This window comes from Colobus angolensis, unplaced genomic scaffold (assembly GCF_000951035.1).
Source record: "Colobus angolensis palliatus isolate OR3802 unplaced genomic scaffold, Cang.pa_1.0 Scaffold255, whole genome shotgun sequence".
NCBI lineage: Eukaryota > Metazoa > Chordata > Mammalia > Primates > Cercopithecidae > Colobus > Colobus angolensis.
In genome coordinates this window covers 2,462,887-2,468,550 of record NW_012115766.1, presented here as the reverse complement: position 1 = coordinate 2,468,550, position 5,664 = coordinate 2,462,887, and positions in this window count along the sequence as shown.

Here is a 5,664-nt window from a genome sequence, read left to right as displayed (position 1 = left end):
TTTTTTTTTTTTCGTAGACACTGAGTCTTGCTACGTTGTCCAGGCTGGCCTCAGACTCTTGGTCTCAAGTAATCCTCCCACCTCAGCCTTCCAAAGTGTTGGGATTATGGATGTGAGCCACCATTTCTGGCTTCCTTCCTTCCTTCCTTCCTTCCAATTTGTTCTGTTTGGTCTCTGTCTTCCATATTAATGGTGTTTTACGAATGTCTGGTGCTGTTAGTCATCCATTCGATTTCAAGACTATCACTCTAAAACACTGATTAGAAGTCCCTTGTTATGGGTACGGCTCATTGAGAGTGACAGGCTGAAAGTCTCCCTTGGGGAAGCTTGGGTCTAGTGTCTGAAGTATCAGTTATTAGTAGATCTCTTTTCTTAGTAAATTTCACCGGAAAGTCGTTCTTTAATTTTCTGCCTGGGAGTGGGACTGGGAGTGAGGGAGCTAAGGGTCTCCCTTTTTGTATGTAAGGGTCCCCAGAACTAGTGCACCTCCGATGCAGTCTCCTCCAGCCTCCTGCCGGGCTGGGGCAGGGTAGTTACCTAGGTGAGGGGGAGTGAGGAGGGATCTAGGGGTTTAACTGCTTCTGTTACAGATTTTCAATCAATTCTGTGTTTTTAGCTTCTTCCATGCCCATTTTCAGAGGTGACTGGTGCTTCTGAAGTGGTGTCGTTGTCTGGGCTAAATACCTGAGGTTCATCATCTCATGCCAAGGAAATCGAGGACGCAGACACACAAGCAGTGAGTTTAAGGCCAGGGGTTTAATGGAAGAAAGAAAGAGAATAGCTCTCTCTCCTGCAGAGAGAAAGGGGCTGCCGAGTGTGTCTTTGGTTCTGAGGTGATAATGCACGGGTTTTTATAGATGAGCTTGAAGAGGCAGTGTCTGATTTACATAGGGCCCAGAGGATTGGTTGGACCAGGTGTGTCATTTACATAGCGATGAAGAGGCTGGCCATCTCCCACCCTAATATTTTATTATGCAGATGGGGTCTCTACCTGGCTGGCGCCATGTTGCCTGCTTTTTTACTGCACATACGATGTCAAAGAAAAGGGAAGAGGGAACCTCCATGTTGAACATGCCTGGCCCCCAGGTAGCCTTTTCCTATTGACAGAGCTGCTGACATTTACCTATGCAAGTGTCCAGTTTGCTTATTTATATCTGCAGCCTGATTTTACAGGCTGCCCTTTGTTAGAAAATAAATGATTTGGGGGCTGCTTTTTGTTAAAAGGAAAGCCTTACCGAAGACTCTCTTACCCTCACTAACTGCCTAAATAATTTCTTTTTAACTCCTGTATCACTTCTACTTCCTCTGTATTTGGGGTTCTGCAAAACGACTCGGTTTGCTTCTGGCCTTCACTAGGATTTCTCCAATGCTATGTTAGGTTTCACAATTTTCCAATCTGTAAGACCAATTAATATTCATCTGTCTTACAGTCAGCAAAATTTTATTGCTGTCATCTTTTTTCCTGTCTACAACTTTTAAAAGTTCTTTCTTGTTTAAAAGTGGTGCTGTAGGAAAAACACGCAAACTTGTATACTGAAGTCACCCTGTTTAATCCATTGCTTTCTATCTTTTTTTGTCATTATATCTTCAGTATAATTTTTATAAACAGCAAATTGCTTTATTGAAAATAATCTAATTGGAGAGTCTTCATCTTCTACAAGGAGCTTCATTAAATAACAAAGTGATTGTCAGGATACATGGATTTATTTTATCAGTCTTATTTTGTTCCTTCTATTTACTGTGCTTCTTTTCTTCCTCTGACTTCTGTTGAACTGATGGAGTTTTCTTCTTTCTTTTTAATTTCCACCATATTTTACTTCTAGTCTTTTAGTGTTTCCCACTTACTTGACATAGTCTCAGTTAATCAACATCTCTGCCTTCTCCTTAGCAATATAAGAATCTCTGACCATTTAAACTCAGATATTTTCTCACATTACTGATGCTCTATATTTTAATCCTATCTTGCTTATAACAGATATTTGTCATTTTTATAATTATTCTTAGAGTTTATTTATAGTTACCCATAAATTGATCATGCTTTCCATTGCTTCTTACATCCTGTTTCCTCTTTCTGTTTAGATTTTTTCTTTTCATATTTTCTTTTCTTTTATTCTCCTATTTTTATTTTTAATTTTCCTTCTTTTCCAAGTGTTTAAACATAGAGGGCCTGGTTAAAATTAACATCTAACATTAGCCTTCATGTCACTGCTGGAAGCTATTTTACCCTTCAGAAACATTCTAGATACAATGAATTTTACATGTTATTCATATTTTGTGTTACTGTGTCGGATTTCCCCCATCTATCACCCAAGATGGGTAAGTCCCATACTTCATTTAGTAGTTAATATAAGGATAAGTATAAATTTCAGGAAGAAAGGTGGAAGGAGAAAGATAAATAGAAAGAGAAGAAGGAGGAGTAGTAAAAGGAGGAGGAGGAAAGAGACAGGAAGGAAAAGAGAGAAACATATAATCTTACAGTTTTAAATATAATTTAGTTTTTCTTATAAATCTTACTCTGATACGGTATTCAAGAGACCCTAGGAACATTTTTAGGTTCTTAAGATAAGCAAAGGGAAACATGAGATTTTATTGAAACAAAAGATGTTCTAAAGGACAGAAACAAAAGGGACTGTCTCTTCTTAGAGCACAACTCTTATGGCAATTGGATGAGCTCTGAAGGGCCTTAGTGCTCATCCAATCCTAAATTGCTTAAATAGTAATTTAAGTCTCTCACCCTCTCTTTTGTTTAACTGAAGCTGTTCCTGAGTAATGGAAGGAAAGGTACATACAATACCTTTTTAACAACGTCTCACTCCTGACACAAAAGAAGTTCTTTATTAATGCATTCAACTGAATTCTGATTTTAAAGTTCAATTCATTTATTTCAACCAACGTTTACTGGCTGGTGATACAATTGCTCCTCAAGGAGAAATGATTTGAACAGGAGAAGAGTTTTTAAAATATTTTTTTAAAATAAGAAATTTGTACTCCAAGATTCTTCCGTGCTGTAGTCAAAAGTGATGTGCCCTTCAATGGACTCGGAATGTCCTTCAACACAATAGACATGGCCAAGGAAAATAAACCCAAAGAAAAGAAACCCGGGAAAGACTGTAGGTCTAAGAGGCATGGCCACGGTGTTGAGTGTAAGTGTATGTAACAGAAAAACTTCTGCATTTGGGGCTATTCTCGGAGTCACTTTGTTTTATCATAAGCAACTGAGCCACAGAAGAAATGCAGAGTAAATATTCCAACTCCAGAGGATACATGCATTGTAGTTCACAGCCTTCAAGATGAAGTTGATACTTCAACCTTCAAGATGACATTACCCAGCGCATGCATTTCTCTGAGCTTCAGCTTCCTTATTTGTTAACAAAACAAAGTGAAATATGACTTGGTTATGAACTTGAGCTTCAAGGTCAGGCATAGATAGTTTGAGTTAGGCTCTGGCATTTACTAATGATTTAAATATGGATAAGTTATTTAACCTAAGCTTTAAAAAAAGATTTTCTTTTATTTTTGTTTTGAAGCTGTAAAATGAGGATTACAATAATATCTATGTCATAGAGCTGTGAGACTGAAGTAGTTTAGTTCATTAAAGCACTTAGTCCCAATGCCTGGACGACGCAAGCTCCCATAAATGTTGCCGTTATTATTATTATTCAGTTAAGATTTTTAGTGTCTCCTCATAATATCTAAAGGTTGCTTGTTGTCATAATAATCATACACAAAATAAACCCTCACTGGAGGTGATCAATAGCAAGAGCCTGAGTAATTATTGAGGTTATTTTTCCCTACCCATTTACAAAAAACGTTGAATCCAAACTGTCTTAACCAAGTATCCTGAAGGCTATATGTACTCATGCTCTTAAAGAGAAGGGATGATTTATGGTAGACCCTACTAGTGCTTTCCAAAACCCACTTTTTCCTTCTTAGACATATAGGAGTCTTTATTTTCCAGCCAGATGGGGTCCTATGTCTTGTTCTGCTCAATGACAAATTGAGAAGACATGAGGTGTCACTTTTAAGGCAGTGAAAAGCCTTGGAGATTGTTGGGGTCTCTCTTCCTCCTGTGAAATGGTGAAACCTGGGGCTCTAAGCTGTTTAGCTGACTGAATCACCGCATGGAGGAAATCTGGTCTGGAAAGTCAGCCAGGCCTACAGTGGACTTTGCATGCTGAAAACTTGTTCCTGTGTAAGGCACTCAGTTAATAGGGCTGTTTGTTACAGCTGTGTAGTACAGGGGATCCTCACTAACACACTGTTAAAAAACTCAAAGTTACTCTTCATTTTGCAGACCTTAATTTGAAAGAGTTAAGTAGTTACAAGACAGAGATCACCCAATTAGTGGCACAGCTAGGACTAAAATCCTATTCCCAGGTTTCTTTCTAGTACCTGTCTCTGTCTATTGAGATAGCATACTCCACACCTAATTTGCAGGACTGAATAGAAAGAATAGAGACAAAGTAAGTAAAATACGTAGCACAAAACTCATCCCATAGTGGGTAATTTAAAAAATAATAGCTAATGTTTTGATTCTCTATATTTAAAAATCTATTGCTATTGCTCTACACTTCTGCCTGTGCCAAACATGCTGATTAATGCCCTTTAATTCTGAACCAATATTAAACTAGAAATTGATAATGCATCTCAATTTGGGAGCAATTATATTTTTACAGCTTAAACTGCTGGTGCGGAATCTATACTTCACTCCATTTATATCCATTTAACACAAGAGAAATGCCAGTCCATTTTTCAGATAATGACAGAAAATTCATTCACATTTTAAGTATGTAGAAATTTTGAGAATTTATAAAATCAGAAGCCACACTCCTGGGAGTTATTTTGTCATCATCCCTTCTTGGTCTTAATTCCTCTATCCTTGCATCTCCTCTGGCCCTCCCCATCCTTACCTGTGCTCTTTGTGATGTTTCCCTTGTCTTTTGAGAGAAGTATTATCACATCATCGTAAATTCATTTTGGCATTGCTAAGAAGGCATCTGGCTTCAGCATAGTTCAAGGATATCAGACGGCATTTAAACTATTAGTAGGAATATAGTATCTTCAGCTCAGAAAGGTTTTGGAGCTCATCCAATCCTTATTCTAAATTAGGTCTTAAATTCTCATCCAAACAAATGTGTCAGAATTTCCAGAGATACATCTTAAAATTGTTAATTCTTAGCCCCACCTTAATCCACAGAATAATAATACTCATGATTATAAAGGGGCATAGTAATTTCTAATTTTAAAAAACATTATCTTCATCACATTCCTCTATTTCCTTCTGGTTATATCTCTTACTGCATGATTTCAATGTATGGTCTAATTGGGGAACTACTGATTAAGTTTCAGTTTTTCCCTGATTCTGGAATCACCTCTACAAACTCTCTGGCAAATTTTCTCCTATTATACATACTGTTGCTGATTTGATACTGTTACCTACTATATTAGCTATTTGCACCTTTATCTACAGCTTCCTACATTTATAGAGATGATACACAGAATGCTTTGTTTTATTCCTACAATGATGGATAAAGAGCAGGATAAAGACCAGATTTATGTATATATAATATACATTTATATTTGTGTATATTATATATGTATATATTTACTCAATAAGCATTATCAAAAACAATCTGAAGGGAAGTCATGGTATGTTTTATATAT